The sequence below is a fragment of the Hydra viridissima genome, unplaced genomic scaffold (genome assembly GCF_058129835.1).
Source record: "Hydra viridissima isolate aposymbiotic clone 2 unplaced genomic scaffold, HvirCarnegie_v1 scaffold_14, whole genome shotgun sequence".
Lineage (NCBI taxonomy): Eukaryota > Metazoa > Cnidaria > Hydrozoa > Anthoathecata > Hydridae > Hydra > Hydra viridissima.
In genome coordinates this window covers 2,261,495-2,275,770 of record NW_028324313.1, presented here as the reverse complement: position 1 = coordinate 2,275,770, position 14,276 = coordinate 2,261,495, and positions in this window count along the sequence as shown.

Genomic DNA, 14,276 nt, shown 5'->3' with positions numbered 1-14,276 from the left:
AAACAAACTGTTTTTGAAAATTTATTGTCTAAGCTGAATAATACTTAGCAAAAGTTGGGCTAAGTTGAAAAAAATATTATTGACAAAAATATGGTGGATGACGCATATTGTCCTTAAACTTAAAGATGAATGTTTCAAAAAATAAGGGCTTAAATTGTTAAGCACAACTTTTCCAGTTATCTACAAGCTAAAAGACATCGATGTTGAATTATATTGTTTTTTCATACTTTGATTCAGAAGGTAGGGTAGAAAATCCGACCTTTTATTACTTCTTTCAACGACGTACAATGAAGTGTCGAGAACTCGGTAATATTTAGCGATTGTGTTTTGAAAGGCTTTTTGATGACCGCATAAACAGAATGTTTTCTGTCGGTAAAAATAATTCGTAGTAAACAAAATAGAGCGTGTGGTCACTATATACACACACACACACACACACACACACACACACACACACACACACACACACACACACACACACACACACACACACACACATATATATATGTGTGTGTGTGTGAAATCAATTGCAAGTAATAAGTATTCAACAATTGAATAATAAATAATGTGGTTTGTTATAAATCATTATATTATATACTAATTCATAACATGTTATGAACTCATGATATATATACTCAAAAAATTAGAAAATTTACTTGTCGGACTTTTTTAGTCACCGCTTTATTATAAACGTTTAGAAAAATCCCGCGGGATCTGAACGGCACAATTTTACGTCACCCTCAGATAAACAAAACAAACCGGAAATTTACGGAGACTGGCCTTAAACTACATAAGTACGAGACGGGTTAAGCATGACCAAAAATATGTAGATTTTACGGGAATTTTGGTAACTTCTCTCAGGTGTTTATACTAATGTTTCAATCAAGCAAACTTTTAAAATCACTAATTTGTTGGAATAACCTTCTGCGTTTAAGATAACCATTTTCAACGTACAACTTATTTCAATAAATTATTATAATAAAGAAAATAAATTGTCATAATAAAGGAACATTAATGTTCCTTTCATTATTTACTCTGTGATATTTATAAAATAATTCTACTGTTTTTTTTTCTCGAAGCCATAAAATTAACGTAACTATATTTCTTCAAAAGTTTAACTTCATATATAATATATATATATATATATATATATATATATATATATATATATATATATATATATATATATATATATATATATACAGTATTGGACAAAACATTTGCTACCAAATAATGCTAATTTAGTTTCTTTATATAAAAGTGCTGCATTTTTTCAATTTAGAGAAATAACTATGTAACTGTTTAGAGACAAAGTTCTTCAAGTTTTATTCATCACAAAGTTCATTATTTGTACACGAAAATTAATAAATTAATCAAAAGTATTAAAAAAAGTTGATTTCCATCTGGACAAAACAAGTGCAACTCGACAAAATGTTGACCAAGCTGTATTTCGCTATCAATATTTCGTGGCGAATCCTTTGTTGTTGATCACAGCTTTGCATCTTCGAGGCATAGATTTGATCAGGTGATCAACGAAACTTTGTGGAATCGCTGCCCAGGTCTTTTGGATTTGTTCAAACAGTTGATCCTTATTACGAACACCTTTACGATTAATTCTGCGGTTGACAATCTCCCACAGGTTCTCGATAGGGTTGATATCTGGAGATTGAGGCGGCCAATCCATCACCGATAGGTGATTGTCTTAAAATCACTGCTTGACTATTTTTGCAGTGTGTTTCGGATCGTTGTCTTGCTGAAAAACCCATTTTATTGGCATAGTACATTCAGCATGAGGTAACATAACATCTTTCAGGATATTTTTATACATGAAACGGCTCATTATTCCATCGTTTCGATGTATTGGACCTAGACCGTTAGCAGAAAAACAACCCCAGACCATTACATTGCCTCCAGAAAAATAATATCAGGAAGCAGAAAGTAAACTGTTGCAAACATTTTCAAATAGAATGCTCCCACAATATCCTCAAAGGTCAACGTGTATAAACACCTGTTTGAAAAATGATCAAACCAGCCGAGAATTTGTTACTTATAAAATACTATTTGTTTTTAAATTGAAATGTATTTAAGCTTATATAAATACATTTTTAAAGTACTATTATAAAAAGATTTGCATATTGACAATTATTATTACTCATTTTCATTTTTAGAAGAGACAGATTCAGATGTTCGGTTCAAGGTTCACCTGAGCAGTCTGTGAACTACAAAAATGGATTTGCTAAACTTGCAACATTGTGCAGTGTCAGAGACAATCTTCATCTATGCATAGAAAAAGCACAATCAAAGCGAAATATCAAAGAAGAGTTGTCTTTTTTCAATTACGCTACATAGCAAAAAAATTGAAATTTGTTGAATTTTGGTACAAATATGAAAAAGATATTCCAATATCAGCCTCTAGTCATTTTATTATGAAATATGTCTTTTAAAGATGCCTTAATTGGGTTGGGCGATTTTACTAACCAAAAAAATTGTGTGATTACTTTAACAGAATATAGCGTTTGCTTTAACTATTAGTTTTTATTTTAAATCATTGCGTATATAAAGTGCGCTCCGTCGGAAAAGTGAGGTTGTGAAGGATAGGCAAGGGTAGGAAGCAACCAAAAATGTTTATTAAGCTTGACCTCAATTATAAAACCCCTCCACAAAAACGGATTGCATACATGCAGAATAATTCCTAAGTGTAAAACCCAAAAGTACCCTGACGCATGCAATTCTACGAAATACCCAGTCGGCACAACTCGGCCATATGTTACGCGTAGTTTCTGTTGCGTGTTTAAAACCCGCTAAAACAATAAGAATAACACGTTTCAAGAATCGGTTTTCAATCCGAGAAATAAACTTTCTCTATTTACCGAAAAACCAATTATAATTATGATGTATTTCATAGATTATTCTGTTTTTATGGATGGTTTTAAAGTTGCAGAATCGTAGTAGGATTTAATCGTAGTAGAAATGTAATAGGTTTTTGAACAAGTTGTGAAACCGGTGATAAAATCACACGAATATTTAAAAATTGATTTACGCGCAGAAGCAATTGCGGAAATTAGATACTGTCGTAGTTAACTTAAAATTCCATAAATATAGTTTTAGCGGTTTTTTTTTTTGAACTTATTTGAAGCATTTTAAAAAGTATAAATTGAAGAAGAGACTTGAAGATCAGGAAACTGATTTAGGTGGCAAAAAGAAGCTCTTGCACAGACGAACAACTTTGTGTAATACAAAAAAGTGATAAGTTCAGTAGAAAAAAAGTTAATGGTCATTTGGTCATTTGACATTTGACCCTGGTCGATGGCTAAGGTCAAAAGTCATAATTTTTTTTTTACACATTGCTTTTTCTATTGTGGATGTCCCATAAAAAAAATCTTATTGGGATTCCCATTAACTGCTTTGGGATTAATATTAAAGTATAAGTAGGTTCTAAAAATTTCATATTTATTGGCCTCACAAATGCGATATTTTGAGGTCATTTTCTGTAAATAGCCTTTTGTAGATATATATTAGATATAAATTATCAGTGCCAGGAAGCTCTTCCTGGCACTAATAATTTTCATCTCCCTTGTCACTACAAATATCTTGAGATCTGGAACTGCCATAAGCATCTCACTCTATATTACAATTTGCAGAATTTTCATCATCACATAATCCTATTTCGGAAGGTAAGCCAGTGATCCTCTTTCGGCAACTATCACATAGTTTTGTTCCAGCCGTAAGTTTTGAGGGATACATAGCTACCTGCCAACTACTAACTAACCTTAAGGTTTTATATTGTTTTTTCTCATGGTGTTGGAAAGGATCATGACAATAGTGTTGTCTCTTCTTTAACTAGAGTTTAACTAGAGACAATCTTCATCGAAATCCGAGTCAGTGATGCTGGATGGATGGTTCCACTTGACGTGGAATGCCCCCTGTACATAAATCATAAATTTTCAATTTTGGCTAATGGAATTTGGCAGCATGGAATTTCTATTAATGACATTGAATTGCCATTTCGTGTTCTTACATTTCTATGTAATGCACCTGCACAAGCATTTATTAAATGTTTAGTGAGACACATTTCAAAGTTTGGTTGGGAAAGATGTTCAATAGAGGCAACACCAGAAAATCATCGAATAGTTTATTTAAAAACTGGTAGAAAATTGAGAACTGATATAGTTTTGTAAAGGATGTTATACAAATCATAAACTATTTGATAGTCCTCTTTTTCAGTTAAATGGAATTTACATCATTAAAGATTTGCACTTGAAGTGACATTTGAACAGGTTACCTAAATAAATGAGTTAGTGAAATTTGAAAACGCCTTTAGGATAATAAAAGAAAAGTTTAAACAAAAATTTGATGCAAATGGAATTGTGTGCAAAGATGCAAAAGCGCATTGTTATACAATTTTAATTTCTATCATAACGGAAAAAGTACAATAATAAATTAACCTTTTGCAGGGTAACCATGTGCCAAATAAGCAATACACTGACCATTTATTATCAACACACGACTTACTTTTGATTTTGTCGACAGTTTTATTGTCATTAGTGACATGGAATATTCCTGAGAAACAGTTAAAGACTTATTTGAGTGAAAGATTAAAGCAAGGAATGAAAAGAGCACTTTCTGCCAAGAGACTGATCAACTTATGCATTTTCTTTTATTTCTTGTTTTTTTAATTAATATATATGTATATATGTTTATGTATATATATGTATATATGTTTATATATATAGAGTATTGGACAAAATATTTGTAACCAACATCGAACAATCCTTAAACGTGTTCCTAATTTTACATGTCTTAAAAACGAAACGAACTATACTACCACAGCAAACAGTTCAGGAGTCTGGAATCATAGAATGCCATGACATGAGCAATTAGTTGACAGGTGACAGCACACAGGCAGAATTTCGTTGACAAGTGCCATTTTGCAGCGGACAAAACAAGTGCAACTTTTTTGGTTTGTTTCATTTTCTTAAGTCTGGTCCGTGTCAACGTCACGAAAGTTTTTTAATAATTAAAGGAAGTATCCAGAAGTTTCCAGAAGTTTCCAGAAGCATGCAGAAGCTTCCAGAAGTTTACAGGAGAAGCATCTGGAAGCATCCTGTAGCATCCAGAAATATCCAGAAACAATCAGAAGCATCCAGACGCATCCAGAAGCTTCCAGAAGCATCGAAAAGAAGCATCTAGAATCTTCCAGAACAGGTTCACACAGGTTCATTTTACTATATAAGAGACATGTAAATCAACATGTAATTCAGTCAGTATATGGAAGTGAGTTTTATCAAGGTGTTTTATCGAAGAACATCAATACAAGAAGTGAAATACAACAAGTGTTTCATTACATCAATACAGTCCACATCCAACCAAGACGTTGTGTTCCACAGAGAATTATTGTATCATCACAAGGTAAATGTAACACGGTAAGCCTTGAGAAGAGTGATTATTTATTTTTATTATTTTTGTTACTTCAAGTGCAAAAATGGCTACCGACAGTCTTGAATTGGAACTAAGAAAGAAAATTATTGGCGATTACGTAAGTGGAATGTCACATAAAAGTATTTGTGATAAATATAGCGTGAAAAAATGGTTCGTATCAAAAATATCATTCAACGGGGATTTTGGCAGCAGATAACAAAGGTGGAAGACCGCGTTCCACCACTTCTAGAGAGGATTCCATGATCGTCAGATCCGTCAAGAAGGATCCCTGGATATCATCAGTTGAGATACAAAAGCAATTAGAGCTGCCTGTATCGGACCGAACAATCAGACCATGTGCTGTTGAAGCCGGATTGTTTTCTCGACGCCCTGCAAAAAAACCGCTGATTTCACTAAAAAACCAGAAGAAAAGACTCCTGTTTGCTACATCTCATATTGACTGGAATGTGAAGAAATGGCGAACTGTCCTGTTCCACATCATTAGGAGCGTTGGCATTTGCCGTGTACGTCGACCGGCCGGAAAACGCTTCGATTTATGTTACTGCCATAAGACCGTGAAGCATGATGGAGGCAATATAATGGTCTGGGGGTGTTTTTCTGCTAACGGTCTAGGTCCAATACATCGAAACGATGGAATAATGAGCCGTTTCATGTATAAAAATATCCTGAAAGATGTTATGTTACCTCATGCTGAATGTAATATGCCAATAAAATGGGTTTTTCAGCAAGACAACGATCCGAAACACACTGCAAACGTAGTCAAGCAGTGGTTTCAAGACAACCACGTATCGGTGATGGATTGGCCGCCCCAATCTCCGGATCTCAACCCTATCGAGAACCTGTGGGAGATTGTCAACCGCAGAATTAATCGTAAAGGTGTTCGTAATAAGGATCAACTGTTTGAACAAATCCAAAAGACCTGGGCAGCGATTCCACAAAGTTTCGTTGATCACCTGATCAAATCTATGCCTCGAAGATGCAAAGCTGTGATCAACAACAAAGGATTCGCCACGAAATATTGATAGCGAAATACAGCTTGGTCAACATTTTGTCGAGTTGCACTTGTTTTGTCCAGATGGAAATCAACTTTTTTTAATACTTTTGATTAATTTATTAATTTTCGTGTACAAATAATGAACTTTGTGATGAATAAAACTTGAAGAACTTTGTCTCTAAACAGTTACATAGTTATTTCTCTAAATTGAAAAAATGCAGCACTTTTATATAAAGAAACTAAATTAGCATTATTTGGTAGCAAATGTTTTGTCCAATACTGTATATATATATATATATATATATATACATATACATATATATATATATATATATATATATATATATATATATATATATATATATATATATATATATATATATATATATATACCTTTACATAAAAAGTAGAATGTTCAGCGGCGATACAGATTTAAATATTTATTACCTGTGATAATGATAAAAATGTATAAGTGGTTTTTTATGACAACACTTGAGGGATATTTTATGAAAACTATCCGGTATATTTGAACAATAAAAGTTGTAAAGAGAGGTTTTTTGGAGAGATAGCTATTGTCATTTTATCAATATGTTTGTTGCCAGAAAGCTGTAATGCTGATCAGATTTAATTCCCTTATTATAATCTGTTTTTATATGCCCTTATTTTGTTTAGTGACCCTCCTTAGTTTTTAAATAATAAAAACATTTATACACAAAACCTTAAAAAAAACTATTTATAAATTTGCCTTTTAAAGAATCTGTTCTTCCGAAATGGGTGTCTCCCAGGGTAAATGCGTCTTTTCCTTACTACTTTGTTTAGGCTATTTCTCCCCTCCCCCTCCCCCAAAAAAAACAAAAAATTTTTCTTTAAATTAAAAGACTGCCTCCCCAAGTCCTAACCGTCAGTTGTTGTGTGTTCTATTTCATGCATGTTCTCCCTAATGTTCTCAGTAATTCCAAATTAAATCAGTCGATAAAACAAAATTAAAAAAGTAACAAATAAATTTGAAAATTTACATTTTAAAAATGGTGTCAGGAAAAAAGCTGATACAATGATAAAATGACAGTAAAGCGTATCTAAGAATATAAAAAAGACTATTTAGGCATTTTTCCTGGGTGGATATTTTTCTTGATACCATCTAAATTCCATACGTTCAATCATTGAGAGTTTTCAAAAAGATAACTGTCATAGTCTAAGTCTAGCAAAATATTTCCATTTTCGGCCAGGAATTGAACTTTCTTTTTAACCAGGGTCTAAGAATGGTTTCAAAAGAAATGGTTTTAATTGCCAATATAATCATGGATTGGAGTCAATTATTGATATTTTAAAGGTGGACAGAGAAAAAATATATAAAACAGTTCAGACCAGTTGTTGCCCCAAACTAATAAACTATGCTTTACTGCAAGTTTTGTTTCACTGCCTTTCACTCTCTCATACAATATCCTTTCAAAGAAAATGTAGACCAAAAGTAAATTTACTTTTTACGTATAGATTACTTTTAATTGTCAGTAAAAGTTATTTAAAATGTAAACTTTAGTCATCTAAAGTAATTTTAAATAATTTACTTTTAATTCCCATTTCGTTAAAATAAAATTTGTTTTATAAAAGTAAATTACTTTTAAAAGTAAATTTAAATTTTTATTAAACGTTTCCAAAAATATACGCTATTTACTTTTTCATAAAAGCCTACTTAGTTGAGTAAGTAAATAAAAAGTAAGTAAAAGAGCCATCCATATGAAAAGCCGAGGAAAGTAAACTTTTATTTGTGGAAATATATAATGAACTACAGGATTACTAACAGATGATGTAAAACAGCTGTTTCGTAAAAAAAAACTCTTTCCATGACATGTTTTGGAAATAAGGACTGTTTAACATGGTACTATTCTTCACCAAAAATAGATGTCTGAGACCTGAGATATTTGGAGGCTTCTGACAAACTTTAAGCATTAACAAAATCACTTCATTAGTAATTTCTTTTAGTTAATGTTTTAAGACTGCCTCCCCAAGTCCTATATATGTATTTCACATACATAGGACTTTGGAGAGGAAAAAGTGTTTGAGTGTATCTTCTGTCTGAACTAAATGTTGTAAAAGTACAGAGAAACTGGAAACTTGTGGGGAATTATTTAGACTTTACCTGAGACACTAAAGAGTCATTGTTTTTTTTATGAACCTGATAATATTTTCCCAATCTGACCGCGAATCACATAATTTAAAAACTACACTCCCTTTTTATACAGTTTTACAACCGCGTCATTTTGACACATTTAATAAATTAAAACTTTACATGCATTAATAACTACATACATTAAAACCTACACAAATTAGCACCTACGTACATTAACACCTACACAAAGACTAATTGCATCTTGAAGACGGTACTCACGACAATTTATATGTTGTAAAAGTACAGAGAAACTGGAAACTAAATGTTGTAAAAGTACAGAGAAACTGCAAACTAAAGGTTTTAAAAATAAGACAGTATATATACTTTATCACTTTCTTAATTTAAAGAAAAAATTTAATCTATTTTCAATGCTGGATTTGGAAACCTGATAACAGAAAACACAAAAAAAAGTTGATTAGAAATATGTTTGATATGAAAGCAAAGGTAAAAGAGTTTACTAAATATTGTCTGCACAAAATAAAAACAACACAGTTCTACTCTCCTATGAAATAGTACAATCAAACTGTCATTAAAGTCATTTCTCTTCTTTTATGAAAGAGAAAAATGAAAACGTCATTAATGTTTGCTTTCACATGCAATAAAGCCAACCGCTTCTTAAATTTAGCGTTAGTGAAATGTTTAATGTTTAACAAACTCAGCACAACAAATTAACATTGAACAGACCAGTGTTATGTTCAAAGCTGTTAACCATATTTTTCTAATGACGTATCAAATTTTTTTACTTCCAGATCAAGATTTTAGGCGTATAGAAAAAGTGGTTCGCAAAAAAGAGTCATTCTTTCTCATCTAGAATATTACAGAATTTTTTCAGAGGTTAAAAAAGTACAAAAACTAGGAGAAGCTTGGTGATTTAATAATAATCAAAAAGTGGCTGAACGGATTCCAAAATAAAAAAGCCATTTCCAATGAGAGATAAGAAAAATAGCACTTACTCTAAATTTAGAGAATATGCACTTGTACTTTAGTGTGCTTGCTTTACAGAATATGCACTTGTACTTTAAGCTTCCCTTAAGGGAAGCTTAAAGTACAAGTGCATATTCTGTAAAGCAAGCACACTTTCTTTTCCTTAAAGCCAGGCTTAACAGAATATTCACTTATACTTTAAGCTTCCCTTAAGGGAAGCTTAAAGTATAAGTGAATATTCTGTTAAGCCTGGCTTTAAGGAAAAGAAAGCAGGTATGAAAAGTGAATGGCATTCTTTGAGGCAGCAGTTGATACGAAAGACTTCTATGGCAGCGTTCTTGGCAGTGTTGAGAGAATAATTCAGGATGACGTTGATAAGTTTGTAGAAAATAAACCGTTTGTTTTAACTTAACAAAAATATTCCACTAGACTTTTGTTTTATTTTCAGTATCAAAGAATGTTCTATATTCTTGTTTTAAAATGAGGTTTTTCAATTTATGTACTAAAAATAAATTAACATTAAAACAATTCAAATGAACTTTTGTCCCAAATGTCTTATGCTCATACATTAATGACGCCTCTGTCGAAGGGGTTTGGAGTGTCAGTAAGTGAATTTCAACGGTATATAAGAGTTAGGAGGAAGATCAAATATTGATTTAAGAGAAGTCTTTATTTGATTTAACTCATTTAATTATATCATAGACAACTTCAATTGCACAATAAAAATTTAACTTGTGGAATTGAGCATTTTTATGAAGTTAAATACCTGCAGACTTCTTTAAACCGCTGAAAACCATAATTAAAACGTGCCTTAACATTTTGAAGAATATTTGCGCCACCCCAGTCTGCATTAAACACATTTTTGACATAAAACAACATTGATTGCAGGTTTTACTTTTAAATTGCGCACGTATGAATGAATGACGTTTGAATTTTAAAAAGTTGCAAATAAATGCAAACCCGGAAAATGTTTTTGCCTATCATTTACCGAAAACGAGGTTCTAGAAATCTAAGCTTTCATTTTTGAAAGTCTTTACAAATCCACTTATGTTTCATCCATTAGATCATTCGAAATATAATACTGTCACAAAAAAGTTTTTCTTTAAAAATGTGCCCTTATGAAAACCTCTCACATTTTAAACTGCTATAAATATGGTTAAATATAGTTAAATATAGTTAAATATCTGATATCAAGCGGTACATTTCACTTCTAAAACTCCTAAAATTTATTTTGACGCAGCACCTATTTCATTGACCTTGTTTAATTATCGTGAAAATAAATTGTTGACAAATTAAAAAGCGTTTTAGTGAAATTTATCATAACCAATAACGAATTTCTTTTTCGTAGAACGGTTTTAAAAGACGAAGTTGTCATGGATATCGAGTTCGACGATATAAAGGGTAATAAAATATTTGAAATGTTTCCCATTTGAGACAGATTTTCGATTTTTAAAAATAAACCTTCTCTCTTAGCTGAAAAATTTCCACTAGATGTATTTATAACGCTTGCTGATTTGCTAACTTATGATTGGCAAAAATTTGCTCGATGTCTTTCGTTTGATGACTCTGCAATAGAAAATGTAAAAGAAGAGTTTGAAACTACACGAGAACAAACTTTACAAATACTGAACCAATGGCGTAAGAATAATTCATCAAAAAAATGGCGAGATTTAAAAAGAGATTTAAAAAGAGATTTAAAAATGGCGAGATTTAAAAATCTTTACGGTTGCAAAAAATTACTTTTTTGCAACCGTAAAGATTTGGTCAGTAAATGCGAACAAAGTTGGTATTTTGAGCTTCATAGTTTTTGTATCGCCTTTGCATGCCAAAGTTATTTGAATATTTATTAGAGATAAAACAAAAAAACAAAAAAAAAAACACAAAATACAAAAAAGATTGAAAAACTACAGGCTATCAAAACATTTTTTTTTTATATAAAACGAACCTTTTTGAAAAGGACGAATTTTTATTAAATTATTAACCTAATTTATGTCACAAATCTTTCAGGTCATTTTATCAGCAAAAATATTTTGTAATTTTGTTGATTAAATTCACATTTAAGTTAAATTCAAAAAACTGCCTTTTTACAGCATTATTATTTTTAATTAATTAGTTTACGATATTAATTATTTAAAAATATGAAATAAAAACTAAATGACAGGGACTCCGAAAGTCGCTGTCTTGATTTTTTTACAGCCCTCCTGCACACATCCTCTGATTGCACGAGTTCTAACCTCTTACTCTCCCACTGGTGTTACTGCATAAACTTCAAGGTAGAAAAATTCTTTTCAACTTTTTCAAAAAACTTTTTTAAGAAAATTGATTTCGATTTCGAAAAATAATTTCTATTTCGAATAATTGTTTTACTGCGAGGTTCTCAAATTAAACTTCAAAATATTCCTCTGGGTGTAATTTTACACGTAAAGTGCTTTTTTCCGAAAACAAAACTTTAATTGTTTTAAATAGCGTTTACTGGAATGCTTAAAAAATAAAACTAACTTAGAGACAAATTATTTCATCCCCAGCAAGCACACAACGTTGAATCAACTTTGAAATAACGTTGATCAACGTCGATCAACTTTATTTCAACGCCGTTTTAACGTTGTGTGCATGCTGGGATAATAATAGCAAGCGTATTACAAATTATATTAAGCAGTTAGTTATAGTTTTATCTGATGTAATTGTCGATTTAATCGTCATTTAAGTCTTGCATAATTATGTTTATTATGTTTTTCCTATCAAAAGCCAAAAATGTAAATAGAGAAATGCCGTTAAAAAAATAACTTCTTAACACTCAGTAAAAATGTCACATTGCTGTTAAGAATAAAAAGTTACTTATTTTAGAGTTAATATCCCGCAATTCCAATTTCGGTATACTTCTGCCGACAAAAACCTTCTTTTCACGTGGCGATGAACTTAATCAAATTCATAACTACGCGTGCCAAACAAACATTCGGGTAAATCAATAACGGTTCTAGTTGGAATGTCTGGAGTGGGAAAAACTCAGCTCGCTCGAAAGTATGCAGCAATTTACAACAATTACTTTGAAAGCGCTGTATGGGTGGATGCAGCATTTGACAAAATACAAGTTTCTTTGACTAAAATCTGTCAAAAACTAGGATTAAGCGTAAAAGATTCTCAAGGCAATCCGTTCAATATTGAAGTAGTTTCTAGAAAAATACATCACTATTTTGAAAGAGAAAAAACATTATACATCTTCGACAACGTGAATGATGAAAGTGTGAAGAATTTTGAAAAATACGTATCAAATAAAAAAAATTCATTTACTTTAGTAACATCGCAATGGAAACTATGGTCAACAAATGTTAATCAAGTGCAAATTCATTCTTTCTCGCCTCAAGATGCGTTTCTTTTTGCAAAAAGAAATATTAAACAAAAATTAATAAACGATGACGAAAAACTAAAAGAATCAACCAAAGTGCTTCAATATCATCCACTCGCCATTAATCAAGCCATTCTCTATATAAACATCAACAGCGTTTCTTTGCAGGAATATTTAGATCTTTTTCGATCATATCCCATTGAAATACTCGAGGAAGGTATTCCCACAGAAGCGGAAATAAAGTCTACAATAACATCAATTAGCATAGTATTAAACAAAATAGAAACATCGAATGAAAAATCAGTGGAGATTTTAAACCATTTATCGTATTGCGACGGTCAACACATTACAAAAAAGTTTATACACGGTATTTCAAAACACCTGAGAATAAAAGAAGAGCTTTTGATAAACAGAGCAATAAGATTATTAGTCAGTTATTGGTTGGTTGATCGTTTCGACAATGACAATGACAGGTACGCGATTCACGAAATGACAGTTAGCGTGTAAAGGTTATCTAAAACGCAAAGAAATAACAGAAGTGTGCATTGAAAACATCATCGACTTTCTAAAATTACAGCTGGAAGAGGTAAAGGAACACGTTGATGATGGGAAGCACTTCTATAACCATTTCATCCATATGTTTCATACTAGCATACCAAAAATGTGTGAAGTTTTCCATCAACAGAGTTGGAGTATCAAAAGTTTCTTATCAAACAAAAGCTTTTTTCAAGAAGCAATAAACATACTCGTTGCCATTCAAAACTATAACACAAAATCTCATGGAGCTGAAAATGAAATAACTTTAGATGCGAAAATTAGTATGGCAAGCTGTTTGGATGATATGGGAAAATATAATGAAGCTTTAGAAATTTTATATCAAGTTGATAAAATACATCGAATATTTTAGGTACCAATCATCCATCAACATTGGATACAAAAACTTATATAGCAAATTGTTTGTATGGAATGGGAAAATATAACGAAGCTTTAAAAATTCATTATCAAGTTGATAAAACACAAACGGATATTTTAGATATCAATCATCCATCAATGTTGGGTACAAAAAATAATATAGCACTTTGTTTGAATAATATGGGAAAATATAATGAAGCTTTAGAACTTTATTATCAAGTTGATAAAATAAAAACGGATATTTTAGGTATCAATCATCGATCAACATTGGATACAAAAGATAATATAGCACACTGTTTGAATGATATGGGAAAATATAATGAAGCTTTAGAAATTTATTGTCAGGTTGATAAAATTCAAATGGATATTTTAGGTATCAATCATCCAGCAACATTGGGTACAAAATAATATAGCACTCTGTTTGAAAGATATGGGAAAATATAATGAAGCCTTAGAAATCTATTATCAAGTTGATAAAATGCAAATGGATATTTTAG